The sequence below is a fragment of the Haliotis rufescens genome, unplaced genomic scaffold (genome assembly GCF_023055435.1).
Source record: "Haliotis rufescens isolate VD_foot unplaced genomic scaffold, xgHalRufe1.0.p SCAF_12, whole genome shotgun sequence".
In the NCBI taxonomy this organism is placed as follows: domain Eukaryota; kingdom Metazoa; phylum Mollusca; class Gastropoda; order Lepetellida; family Haliotidae; genus Haliotis; species Haliotis rufescens.
The window spans coordinates 14,478,415-14,493,788 of record NW_025963802.1 but is presented as its reverse complement, the minus strand read 5'-3'; the positions used below and the strand labels follow the sequence as shown (position 1 = coordinate 14,493,788).

At 40.6% G+C, this 15,374-nt stretch overlaps 1 long non-coding RNA gene across 1 annotated transcript; it reads right to left on the bottom strand.

The window, feature by feature from the left end:
* Positions 1-6,033: 6,033 nt before the first annotated feature.
* Positions 6,034-9,141, bottom strand: LOC124119583. Its single transcript, XR_006858672.2, has 2 exons — positions 8,627-9,141; positions 6,034-8,489 (listed from the first exon to the last, which is right to left on the bottom strand). It is a non-coding gene; the product is annotated as an uncharacterized LOC124119583 (long non-coding RNA).
* Between the last annotated feature and the right edge of the window lie 6,233 nt (positions 9,142-15,374).

Below are 15,374 nucleotides of genomic sequence, written 5' to 3'. Positions count from 1 at the left end.
GCATGGAGGATCCTCACCTTTTAAAATGTATTCATGAGTATAACGTGAATGACCAATACGACATCGTCTTAAAATGACCTTTTCAAATCTGGACTTACAACCCAAGTAGGTATAACCGATATTTCATTTTATTGCATGTAATTTATTTATACCCACTTGGGTGTCCCACTTTTGCATTAGATCTCTGTTGTAACATCTAATGACAGGTTTATAATCACTGTATGGTATAAGAAGTGGTGTCACAGATTTGTCGAGTGCTGCTTTTGCAGCAGCATCAGCCATGGTATTACCAACAATTCCAACATGGATTGGTAATAAAAAAAAGACGATATCGCATTGGCCAGTAGCAAGGTTATTATGTAGTTCTATAATGTCGAGTAAAATTGGATGCTGACACGAAGTGTTTTTAATAGCCTGAAGACAGGAGAGAGAGTCTGAATCTGTTTAGATTGTTTATTAATATATTCTAAAGCAGTTAAAATGGCCTTTGATTCTGCTGTAAAAATTGAAGAGTCATCTGGTAATCTAGTTGATATAGTTCTGGATAACACACAACTTGATCACAGAACACACAATCGATACCCTGACTGAGTTATATCTGAGACAGTCAGGGTATCGATTGTGTGTTCTATGATCAAGTTGTGTGTCATATCCGCGACAGTAAGGGTATCACTCGTGTGTTATATGATCCACGTTGTGAGTTATATCCGCGACAGTCAGTGTATATAATAGTCTACCGTGTGTTTTGTTATCCACGATGTGTTGTATCGTCAATCACAGTCGGGACATAACAGTCAGTCGTGTGCCCTATGATTCACGTTGTGTGTTGGCTTCCCAGACAGTCAGGGTATGGCATTCAAACGTGTGTGTTATGGTCCGTTGCACCAGTGAAGATCCGGGAAAAATACTTTTTCAGAAACCTTTGCTTGCCGTAAGAGGCAACTAACAGGATCCGGTGGTCAGACTCGCTGACTTGGGTGATACATATCATCGTGTCGATCCCAAATGAGTAGATCGATTCTCGTGATGTCAATCACTGAATTATCTGGTCCAGACTCAATTATTTACAAACCGCCATCGTATATATGGAATATTGCCGAGTGCGGCGTTAAAGAATTAACAAACTAACAAACTATGGTCCATGTTGTGTGTTAACGTCCGCTACAACCTGACCATGATATTTTCTTTTCTTTTCTGTTATGAAACCTAAACGTACCTCGTGTCAGTGGTAGGTTAAAAAACGTTACACAATTTCAAGGTCATGCAGAAAAGATAAAGGACAAGACACATTGTCAATTTTTTTTTTCTTCGCCGTGTCATTCAGACTGAATTGTTTTACAACATGTCCAGGGCTTTCAATTGTTGTCCCTTTTATATATGAACACTCATGTGTACAGTCTGGACAAGGAGTTATTGTCCGAGAGAATATTGCTGTGAGCATGTTGACCTCAGTTAATAGTGTAACATTTACATGATTAAGGTATGGGTTGGGCAATTGAAATTACTCATTGCTCTAAGTGTCTTTGAAATTGTGTTGGTGTGACCTGTGTAGTATTGAGAACATTGGCCTTTTGCCATGTAATGAATTATGGACCTGGCTGTTTTCTTTCGCGGCCGTCGTTTTTATACAAAACGTATTTATAGCTAGCCTTTGTCCTTTTTTTCGTGAACCAACGTGAGTGAGTTTCTGATTTACGTCACATCGGCATTATTTCAGCCATATCGTGACGAGAAGTTATTCATTAAGAATACATATCTTTAAACTAAATAAAAACCTGTCATCGATGGACAGTAAAATTACTAGAATATCACAGAGTAACAGTTAAAACTAGCAGATAAACATAAAAAGAAATCACTATATGTTACAATACAATATAAAATAGGGCTATAGATCGCCAGCATCTGAAGGTAGATCACCATGCTAGGGTCCATGGGGACTTACAATACCTTTGCTACCTGCATGGACCCCAGCAGGATTTACATCATCCCTTCAGGTGTTGGCGATTATTGACAAAATTAGCCAAATTAAAAGAACACATATTCTACGATTAAAACTGTAGTCGGAATAACACATTTGAATGATATGGACTTACGATACCCTCTCAGGGGGAGAGTAACTTTACACTACTTTAACCCCCTTTGAGGATACAGCCACGATCTATCACAGATATTGATTTATTCCACTAATGCTAAAAAGTCATTTATTTTATTTATACAAAGCAAATTAACAAAATTTATTGAACAACTCTATTTCTTTTAATAAGCCAATAATTAAATGAGAACTAATAGTGTTAACAAGATCCTTCATAGATTTAACCACAGGAGTCCGTATCTAAAAATAGACGCCCTCATGCATATTCATGACCATCTCCAGACGCGAGCCCGAAGGGGCTCGCGTGTGGAGATGGTCATGAAGGGGCTCGCGTGTGGAGATGGTCATGAATATGCATGAGGGCGTCTATTTTTAGATACGGACTCCTGTGATTTAACCTTGAAATATTTATCCCTTGTGATGGAAAAATCAACACAGTCAAGCAGGACATGCTTGACCGTGATTCTTTCATCACAAGGGATGCAGAACGGAGGATCCTCACCTTTCAAAAAATATTCATTGGTGTAACGCGAATGGCCAAATACGACATCGTCGTAAAATGACCTCTTCAAATCTGGACTGACAAACCAAGTAGGTGTAACCGATATTTGGTTTGATGTCATGTCATTTATTGATACCTACTTTGGCAATTTAGTGCTTGGTACTGATGCAATATATATTGCGTGGATATTCTGTTAACGGATTTAGCAACGATGAACTTAAAAAGGAAACTAATTTGAATATCATCAATGATATTTTATTCGTAACTGATTGAAAGGTCTGACATGACTTCTTTTGCTACATCAAGATTGATTCTTGGAACACTCTAAGATGTCATGACTTGAAACTGTACCTTTATTCTTTAATTGATTGCTAGATGATGTTCCGGGAATAAAAGTGACAAAACCCTTTCCATGATCATAAGACATAAGACAGTGACTGATTATGTTGGTGAGTGATTGAGTGAGCGAGCTGGTCCTAACGCAGCTTTGAACCATGACGTGTCCTAGCTCACTGTTCCAGGTAAGCCCAAAGTGAAGCAGGTTATACGTGTTTTCCAAAGACAAGCCGTTGAGCCAGCCCGTACTGGTGCAGCCACGTCAAGGAGTAGGTTCTAATCCAACACGAGCGTTGTCCAGGCAGTAACCAGTGCATGATTCTACGCTTATTTACACGCTGCTTCACTCACCACATCACTGAAAAGCTTTAAACAGACGCATTGGAGTTATCACAACAGGTTATGGAACATCTGCTTTGGCATAACCAACAGTTCATTTTCACTACAGGAGGATTAAATCAAAGAAGACTTCTTGCCATGTCGTTCTCTTGTTTCAGCTAGCTTCAGCTGTGTGACGCCCGGAGAATTACATCATTGCATGCTTGCCGACATGATTGAGAACATTAATCATAAGTTTGTTTGTTTGGTTGGTTGTTAACGCCGCACTCAGCAATATTCCAGCTAAATGACGGCGGTCTGTTAAATAACCGAGTCTGGACCAGACAATCCAGTGATTAACCCATCCTTGCGTTAAAGGCGACTATGCTTGTCGTAAAAGGCGACTAACGGGATCGGGTGGTAAGGCTCGCTGACTTGGTTGTTGCATGTCATCGATTCCAATTGCGTGGATCGATGCTCATGATATCATGCTCATGTTATCAATCACTGGATTGTCTGGTCCAGATTTGGTTTGTTGTTTAACGCCGCACTCAGCAATATTCCAGCTATATGACGGCAGTCTGTAAATAATCGAGTCTGAAAAATCGAGAAATTGTTATCAACTGAAAGATGAGCGTAATTACGTCCTGAGGGTGGCGAGTTTATTTAGAGTGCGGAGAAACAAGCACAGAGTAACAGAACATATCACATAAGGTTTGCATTGGCTGGAATGGGTTGCAAAAAGATCGAGACTGTCACTCCAGCATCTGAAGATGGATGATTTGTTGTTTAACGCCGCACTCAGCAATATTCCAGCTATATGACGGCGGTCTGTAAATAATCGAGTCTGGACCAGACAATCCAGTGATTGATATCGTGAGCATCGATCCACGCAATTGGGATACGATAACATGCATCAACCAAGTTAGCGAGCCCGACCACCCGATCCTGTTATTCGCCTTTTACGGCAAGCATGGGTAGCTGAAGACCTATTCTACCCCGGATCTTCACGGATCTCATAAAGCTGGAATATTGCTGAGTGCGGCGTTAAACAACCAACCAATCATGCAACTACCAACCATATTGCCCAGAAAGCATTCAATGGCTAGCTGTTATTGCAAATGGAGAGGGTAGAAGTATTTATTTCAAGTTTATACCATCTCAGTGCATGGCGCGCGGGTCATCCATGAATCTAAAGAAAGTAATCAAGTCCCATGCATAATCTGGCCAGTTCAGCCTCCCGATATTAACGTAATCGAAAATGTTTGGTTGTACATCAAAAGAAGGATTCGGTCTCCTGTACGTTTGATTACATCGGGCATCGAACGGTTCACGGAAATCCGGGAGGCCATTTCCACCTGAATGTGTTCGGTCGCTGTGGTCTTCAATCCCAATATGTGCGATGAAAGTAATTAGCGTCAAAGGACGGCTTACACAATATTATTTATGTGTACCTTTCTGTGATCCTGAAATTACCAGTGCGAGAACGAAGATCACAAGGTTCTTAATTGTGTCCCGATATTGCGGCGGGCAATTTTACTCAGTACCTTATACTTGGTTTTACCGACTTACTAGAGAAAACAATATTGAATATAACAGTACAGGCTATATAGTTATAAATCAAATGTCTGTTTCGCGATGTTTTCAAATAAAGTCATTTCAATATTTATCTGAAATGCAATCACTGGATTGTCTGGTCCAGACTCAATTATTTACCCGCACTCAGCTATATTCCAGCTAGATCTATATTATATGATGGCGGTCTGTAAATAATCGAGTCTCGACCATACAATCCAGTGATTAGTATCATGAGCATCCACGCAATTGGGATCGATGACATGCATCAACCAAGTCAGCAAGTCGGCAGCATGGGTACTGAAGACCTATTCTACCCCGGAACCTTAAGAGATAGGCACTTGGGTCGCTTTGTCATTAGCAAAAATGGTTAAATGTGAAATTAACACACAAGCCCTTTCTCTGTAAAAAAAATAAAATTACTAAGTTTTCATAAGTATCTCTTTGATAAGCCAACTTTAGTTTCTAAGAAACCTCCCCCTTCCCCCCCCCCCCCCCCCCCCCCCATTAAACACAGGGCACCGAGCAAAATAACATCGATCAAGAGACGTAACTGTCAAAAGAATTTACGGGACCAATTTCTAACTCGTCTTGACAATTATCTCTTGGTCAAGCATGCAAACTTTCATTCAGGCAAGACCCGTGAAGATTCCAGGGGTAGAATAGGTCTTCAGCAACCCATACTTGCCGTAAAAAGGCGACTAACTGGATCGGTTGGTCAGGCTCGCTGACTTGGTCGATACATGTAATCGGTCCCAATTGCGTGGATCGATGCTCATGATAATAATCACTGGATTGTCTGGTCCAGACTCGATTATTTACAGACCGCCGTCATATAGCTGGAATATTGCCGAGTGCGGCGTTAAACAACAAACAGGGCAACAAGTGAAAATACGATTACCAATTTTCGAACTAACGAGGCCATGAGCAGGAAAATCTGTAAAATTTCATTTCTGACTAAAATTAGTCAGATATTTGTCCCCTTCGATGTTTTTTTTTACTCTGTCAACCCTAGTCATTTTTATTTCCCTTGGTACACCCAAGTTTCCACAGGCATTGAATGTGTTCACCAAGTGAAAATTACCTCCGTCTCTTTAAACAGTTCAGGTATTATTGTAACAGATAAATGCGATAACAAGTGTTACGTGTGGTATGAACGGCAGGGGTTCCCGCTAATACCACTAATAACAATTACGAGAATCAAACGATATGAAGTTTAAAGCTAGATTTAATAATTAAAACAAAGATAAGTATATAACAATTCTCAGTTACTGGGCAAGGCACTCATACACATCTATTTAGGCAAAGCAATATGGCAAATGTGCAATATAGATAATAGTCACCTCAGATTTGACACCACATTTCCAATGAATTCCATTTCACATTGTTCAAACTTATATTATCTCAGTTCACAGGATAACAACAGTTTCCTCCTTCGAAGCGTCGACATGACCTAACTTTGTCTCCGGACATAACGCAGGGCTGAACTGCCCTCGTTCAGTTAAACCATATTTCTCCCTCTGCCAATTATTTTTCCTTCCCCTTTCTGTTAGATAACTTGCCCTCACATGGTAAACAAATTTCCAAGTAAGCTATCTACTTCAGCACACAACAAAAAGGTTGATCGGCCCACACCAATCAGTTACCAAGCACGTTTCTCCGTCAGGCAGCTTGCTTGACTCAATCAAGCATGACGCCGTCCACCCAAACTGGACCCCTTGTGAACCACACAAATATACAAAATCAATACAAGGAATAAATAGGTCTTCTGGATCTAATCTTCTGATCTTCGGGCAGCAGGAACGTTAGCGACCCAGGTGTTGCACGGGTGAGAACCAATATGGAGGTGTGGAAATGCTTCACCTGAAACAATAAAATATTTGTCAAGTAATACTTGTATGGTTTGTGGTATGACTGCTATTTTACCTTTGTAATATTTTCCAATGGAACAGAACAGGTGTAAGGGGTGCTGCTTCCTACTCGAGGTACACTCGTTTGCCAAGGTAAGTAAATGAGAAATAATACAAAAGGCTGAAATAAATTAGTATATATCATAAAATATAAAGACAAGGATTTAATAAATTTTCCATCACTACATGGCACAGCTGCAGATTAAAGGAGCTTGATTGGCAGGTGAGATGTTGAAAGTTGATCATATCTTTGATGTGGCAGTTTTCTTCACCTGAAAATATAAAACGTTTTCAGTTTTTTTCTTGATGAAAAGTTGAAATATGAATGCTTTTTAAGTGATATGAATGTTATATTTGTTCCAAGAATACAATAGTTCATATTTTCCAGCAGCAACACCTCAAAACAGATCGTATTGTCTCGCTAACCAAGATTAAGTGAAAAAAGACAAACAATCCAAAATAAATTAGTTTATTATGAAATATACATAGGCAATGGAAATAAATGTGTTTTCCAACACTAGATGGCATAGGCGACTGTAGGAACTGGATTGACAGTTGATTATACCCCTTTGGCGAGGCAGTCACCTAAACAAACAAAAAATTAACACTTCGATGAGTAATTGGTTTTACAATTTTGTATTCGAGGTCAGGTAGAGTATAACTATTTACGAAACATACCACCCCCGATGCTTGCCTCAGGATTACGTTTTATACACCAAAATAAATTGAAAAGTGAGACTCATGCCGAGTTCTAAAAAAAAAAAAAAAAAAAAATTAGCATCCAAGAAAACAAAATGAATACAATATATATATATATATATATATATATATATATATACAGAATAAATGCAGTGTCATATATACACACAAAGACTTCTAATTTGCATAAATAAATGTGATAACAGAAACAAAGTGTAAATATTAAAATAGTATGCATAAAGTGAATAAACACTGTCAACTTTACTGGTGGGGGGGAAAAACAACAAAACGTGAAAGTTTCCAATTTTTTATTGCATACAAAACTTTTCAGGATGTTTATGGATTACTGGAACTGGCGACGGCTCTGGAGATACCTGGAAATATAGAAACATGTTTCCTGGCCGGGTATACGTGCCATGCCTGCATCTGCAAGTGCGAGGCAAATATTATGTATAAGTAATTATGGCAGCTGCAAATCAAATTCTGAAGATGGCAATTTAAGAACACGAACCCGCTACGCCTACGTGACCCATAATTTATAAATATGTATACAAATGGAAATTCTAAGTTTTGGATTTTTTGTGTGATGAAAGTAAATACTAACCAACCATATTAGGTTTTGTTTTACAGACTACTGAACCACGAATGTCATGTATTCCATTTGAGTAATAAGTTCTCTCGAGTCAAGAAAAGACATGAATGTTTAATTCATCAAAACGTTTCTGAATAACACATGAGAAGAGCACTGAACTAACTTTCAGGGAAACATTAAACTGGTGACGGTCTATGAATTAGCACGAACTGATATTCGGGCGCACAGAGAACAAAACACAGACATGCCTTGCATGTCAAGTACACATGAACATACATCAATACAACCAGGCATACTGGCCTCCTCACCACGTCACACAGACGTAAATACACACAAAACAATATTCATTCCGAACAGCAGGAGCAATATCTCCAAAACAACGGGATTTCGTCCCGAACACCAGGAGCTCACATCCAAGCAAACATCTCTGAACGTAACTACCGCATACACAGGAAATGGGCGTTTCTGAAATAGAAACCAAGGAAGAAATCAACACCACATTTAATACCACACACCTTTTAAAATATATAATTAATCTGCACTCGTGCCTTAACACGCATATACCTATGTACACCCAAAGTCACCCAATACACATTACTTACCTCACAATAGCAGCACTTGCCTTCTCATCGGCTACCCGTTCCAGAACAGGGTTTGGGACATACTGTACCCTTACAGAGGCTCCAAACACACGCCAAGCTGGATACTGCCATACCATCATCTACATCAATAATGCGTGTACGGTAGTGAACTAAATAATTTACATATACAAACCACACACTAAAAATGACCTAAAAACACTCACCTTAATTCATCTTTAAAAGTTAGTACTCACCAATAACTGGATAATCCATCCATCCATCCATCCATCCATCCAACAGCTTTTTAATCTGTACTCCAACTTCCCTGCTACCAACCTCTTGGCCTGATGATGGTTGAAAAGGCCGGGCCGTCCGAGACGCTCGCTTATAAACGGGTAGGATGCACGTGCGCGCTCGTGCAGTTAGCACATCACCACCATCTGGTTTGCCTGCTACGGCCTGCCTACTACTAGGTTCTAAAATACAGAGCTGAAATATTCATTTCAGTTTGTGATCGTGAGACACACACACACACACACACATATATATATATATATATATGATCCAATTGCAGAAGAGAGTGCTCAATACAAAGTAGAGCATAAATACAGATTTGAATACACTTTCCTTATATCATTTTGCAACTCTTAGTTTCACGCACCCATGGCATTGCGTACGATGATCAGGCATAATGAAACATGGTTTTTAGAAAGGGTCAAACTAAAAACCATGTTTTATTACGCCTGATGATCGTACCATGGGTGCGTGAAACTCAGAGTTGCAAAATGATATAAGGAAAGTGTATTCAAATCTGTGTATATATATACATACATACATCTTCATGGACGGAAAACGTATCGCATTCAAAACTGATGTCACCAGGACTGGAATAACGACTAAATGTAAAACTTGGATGCTGCACTATTCTACGCTATTGGAATGGACTGAGGTTATCACGGACATTAGCGCCAATGCTGCACTTTAGTGTGGTAGTTCATGTAGCATGATTTGGAGGGATTCACACACAGATTAATTGATGATTTGGCTCGCTTACATGGATTGTCAGCATATTTTGTACCTGGATGCTGAACTGGAAATACCTTGTGCATCTTTTCACAAACCACACACCAAGTGTCATTGCTACCTGTAGGCACTGGCCAGTGACCATTACCATCTAAGCGCTCCTGCTCCAACGATGTCACTGATCTTGATCGAGTGGGGCGGTCGGGTAGCCTTGTGGTTAAAGCGTTCGCTCGTCACACCGAAGACCCGGGTTCGATTCCCGACATGGGTACAATATTTATGTGTGACGCCCATTTCTGGAGTCCCCCCCTAAAAGCTGGGTAAAACCATACTCACTCACTCCTTTTTTCTTTTTGTTGTTGTTGTTAAACGCTGCACTCAGCATATTCCAGCTACTTCCTGTCCTGACGAAACACACCAATCAGTTGATGCAGCAGCTCACGCCTGAATGACAGCATATCACGCTTGCGTTTCCCATCAGGTGTGTGGTTGATGAATGTACCGTCATGAGATAAGTATTGTATAACGTATAGTTTGGTCAAGCCTGTCCACCCCGTCCATATTCCCATTTAGTGCTCTACACTAAATGCGTTTATTGAAATCCGCTCAACCATCTTCTTTAACATTTTCTGTTTATACTTTTCCCTTGTTTACAATATGACATCATTGTCCCGCCATCTCCTTTCAGGTGACGTCACAACGTCTAACCCCGTAACTGGTGACGTCATCACTTGCTATCTTTTGCCTTTCGCTGCTCTTGGTTGCTGCCCTATCTTTAGCTTTCACAGTTCAATTTTAACGTCGCATCCATTGGTTGGTTGGTTTGTAGTTTAACACCGGGTGGTCAGGCTCGCTGACTTGGTTGATACATGTCATGTCATCGATCCCAATTGCGTGGATCGATGCTCATGATGTCAATCACTGGATTTTCTGGTCCAGAGTCGATTATTTTACAGACCGCAGTCATATAGCTGGAATATTGCTGAGTTTCGGCGTAAACAAACAACAAACCCAATTGCGTAGATCGATGCATATGATGTCAATCAATGGATTGTCTGGTCCAGACTAGATTATTTAAAAACAAACAAACAGACCGCCGTCATATTGCTGAGTACGGCGTAAAACAACAAACAAAAAAACCGTTTTAGGGTACTCTCAATAATTTGGAAGCAGGTTTTGTCAGCAAACCATTGACATTTCGTGTAGATTGAGCAATTTTTTTAGACATACTCATCATAACTTGATTCAGTGGAAGTTCGATTTCTTCCCTTCAATCTGTACTTTGACCAAAGATTTATTGTGCCCAGCCTTTTCATAATTCGCCTCAGTCATGTCAACTGTTGTTCCCCCCTCGGATACTAGATCATTTATCTGGTAAAACAAATGTAGAAAAATACGGTAATATCTTGAATAAATGACCATTCTGTTTGAACTTTGTATCGTCCAAATATCCAGGTTTGTAATAAATATTATTGGATATTTTCAATATTTTAAGGATCATTTTCCATTCTTTTTCTGTATGTGGCAGCTTCTGTTAATCGTTGATTCATCTGCACCATTTCTTCAAAGGACTCCATGCATTGAAACAACACTTCATCAGCATCTTCTTCTCCATAGCCATTACGCCCTGCCATGTACCTCAAAATGGCTAGTCCTTATTGATTCTCAATCAGTGTGACAAGTTTCCGCAGCACACTTACTCGACCCGACCCGACCCGTGAAGACCCGGGGTAGAATATAGGTCTTCATCAACCCATGCATGCCATAAAAGGCGACTATGCTTGTCGTAAGAGGCGACTAACGGGGCTTGGTTGAAGCATGTCATCAATCCAAATTGCGTGGATCGATGCTCATGATATTAATCACTGGATTGTCTGGTCTAGACTCGATTGTTTACAGACCACCACCCTATAGCTGGAATATTGCTGTGTTTGGTTTCTTAGTTGTGACTAAAGCTGCGAAGTTGTTTAACGCCGCACTCAGCAATATTCCAGCTATATGACGGCTGTCTGTAAATATAATCGAGTCTGGACCAGAAAATCCAGTGATTAATATCATGAGCATCGATCCATGCAATTGTTTTGTTTGTTTGTTGTTTAACACCGCACTCAGCAATATCCCAGCTATATGACGGCGGTCTTTAAAATAATAGAGTATGGACCAGACAATCCAGTGATTGACATGAGCATCGATCCACGCAATTGGGATCGATTACATGTATCAACCAAGTCAGCGAGCCTGACCACCCGATCCCGTTAGTCGCCTTTTACGACAAGCATAGTCGCCTTTTGTGATACGATGACATGCATCAACCAAGTCAGCGCGCCTGACCACCCGATCCCGTTAGTCGCCTTTTACGACAAGCATAGTCACCTTTTACGGCAAGCATTGGTTGCTGAAGACCTTTTCTACCCAGGAATCTTCAACATGTTGATTCATTTAATCTTTTTTACAATTTGTGTCACAGGGCTCTTTCCAGTCCTGACCATTCTTTTCAACTGCTTCTGATAATTTTCAAATGGAAATGATGCACACCTGCCAAGGCTACCAAATTCCTTGACATGTGTATCAAGGTGTATGAGGCTATGGACATTGTACACTACAACATCTGGTCCATACAGTTGACGGCCTTGTGCAAGGAAGAACTCTAATAGTTTTTGTGCCTAATTAAAGTAAGCGCCATTTCCTGACAACCTGGGACTGACAAGGATGGCAAAGGCAACGTTGAGGACCATGAAATAAAGAAATCCTTTCAGAACGACTTCTACGGTATACAGAAGGAACTGTGTATATTCTGTTGTCTTCCACCTTTCAACTTCCATCAAACTTCTTGGTTTAGGGACAAAACACCTTGGCACATGTTTTCTGATGTGCAGCAGTTTTTTCACTTATTTCTGAAACTTGATTGGCAGACATTTTTACTTGTTTCTGACCTTTCATTCATATCAGTGTTAGTTTTTTGACTACACTCAAGCAGACTTGGTGCATGTAGTCAATAGGAAACTGTTTGATCATGTAGGCAGATCATAAAATGGTGATACTTTATGGTGATGCTCTGGTTGGGACTGGCTCCTAAATGACTGATCAGTTCGCATTTCATTGTTACTCGCACTTTGGTAAGTCATTCTCCCAAACCAAACACCTATGTGTGTGCATTTGTCGCAGCCATTGTAACCAGAGTATAGCTACGTTCCTATTACTATGTCTCCAGCTGGGGCATCACAAATTACATACGACCCGTGAAGATCCGGGGTAGAATAGAAAAAGCAACCCCTTCTTGACGTAAGAGGCGACTAACGGGATCGGGTGGTCAGGCTCGCTGACTTGGTTGAAGCATGCCATGGATTCCAATTGCGTGGATCGATGCGCATGATATCAATCACTGGATTGTCTGGTCAAGACTTGATTATTTACAGACCGCAGTCATATAGCTGGAATATTGATGAGTGCGGCGTAAAACAACAAACCCACAACCAACAACCCACAACCCATAATTGCACTCCGCAATATTCCAGCTATATGACGGCGGACTGTAAATAATCTAGTCTGGACCAGACTATCCAGTGATTGACATCATGAACATCGAGTTATAAAACTGGGATACGATGACACGCATCAAACAAGTCCCGTTAGTCGCCTCTTACGACAAGCATTACGGGACCCGTGAAGATTCCGGGGTAGAATAGGTCTTCAGCAACCCATGTTTGCCGTAAAGGGTGACTATGCTTGTCGTAAAAGGCGACTAACGGGATCGGGTGGTCAGGCTCGCTGACTTGGTTGATGCATGTCATCGATCCCAATTGCGTGGATCGATGCTCATGATATTAATCACTGGATTGTCTGGTCCAGACTCGATTATTTAGAGACTGCCGTCATATAGCTGGAATATTGCGGAGTGCGGCGTTAAACAAACCAACAACCTTTTTACGGCAAGCATGGGTTGCTGAAGACCTATTCTACACCAGATCTTCACGGGTCCAGTAACATGTCTGGCACACAACTGGGTTTATATATAAACCCAAGGGCATGAACACCATTATCATCATCACAATCTTTCTCTTCATCGTCACTGCAGTAAATACTATTTAATCCTCTGAGCAGCGGGGCGGTTGGGAAGCCTAGTGGTTAAAGCGTTCGCTCGTCATGCCGAAGACCCGGGTTCAATTCCCGACATGGGTACTATGTGTGAAGCCCATTTCTGGTGTCCCCCGCTGTGATATTGCTTGAATATTGCTAACAGCGGCGTTAAACCATACTCACTTGTCGGAATCGTACAATCGACTCTGCTCTTGGCTGTGATTTCAGATGAATATGGGATGATTTTGTCGCTGTTTTTAAAAGTACAACTGTTCTTTCATACAACCTCTTCAGAATCAGTATTACTTGAACATACACACGCAGACTTTCAGATGTGTTTCTTGCTGCATTTGCTTCAATCTCAGATGCATCTATCATGAACCTGTTTGTTTTCCATAAAATATTATTCTTCATGATGACGTAGAGTATTTCCCCGACTAATTGAGAATTTTCTTTCTGATCAACAAATGTTGCAACAACGGCAAGTTCTCTCACATAACAACAAATGTTGCAACAACGCAAGTTCTCTCACAGAAAGAACAGAGGCAGCGCATACCTTGGTGTTCTGTATGTTGTAATACCCAGCCCCAACGAGTGAGTGTGAGTGAGTATGGTTTTACGCCGCTTTTAGCAATATTCCAGCAATATCACGGCGGGGGACACCAGAAATGGGCTTCACACATGGTACCCATGTCGGGAATCGAACCCGGGTCTTCGGCATGACGAGCGAACGCTTTAACCACTAGGCTACCCGACCGCCCCCAGCCCCAACGAAGTTGGCGGGGGATATAGAAATGGGTTCCGTCCGTCCGTGTGTGCGTGTGTTTTCGTCCCGAAATATTTTCCGGAGCATAACTAAGAAACCGTTTAATACTTCTCTACGAAACTTTGCATGTCTCTCAGACTCATACTGAACTGGTGCCTTTTGCTATTTAGGAATTTTATAAATATTTATTTTTTACGTTTCCATGGCAACAAGTTGGACTTAGGTTCTATAAGGTGGTGTTTGTGTTCGTAACTAAAAAACTGTTAAATACTTTCTTACAAAACTTTGCATGTCTACTAGGCACATACTGAACTGTTACCTTTTGATATTTAGCACTTTTAGAATGTTTTATTTTTTATGTTTCCATGGCAACAAGTTGGACTTAGAAAACAATAAGGGTAGGGTTCGATTCCGGATGAAATTTTCCACATCTATCAGCCACATGCTGAATTGTTGCCTTTTGCTATTTATGAATTTTAGAAATTTATATTACTGGGCATTATTTCCAGATTTTTTTCCTTGCCAAACATTGCATGTCTATATATAAAGCACATACTGAACAGAACTGGTGCCATTTGATATTAGGGAGGTTTAGAAATGTTGATTTTAAAATTTCCATTGCATCTATTTTGACATGGGCTAAGAGAAATGTTAGGTCAGTTTCCTGGTTTGGGACCATAACGTGTTAAAATGGGCGGGTATATAGATGACTTCGACGACCATACGCTTGTTTCAAGAAAGACATCTTTCCAACGTCTATCCAATCGCTGGATTGTCTGGTCCAGAGTCGATTATCTACAGACCGCCGTCATATAGCTGGAATATTGCTGAGTGCGGCGTAAAACAACAAACCCAACCAAATCCAACGTCTAGCATCACTTTCCCAGTCTGATTGGTTAAGGA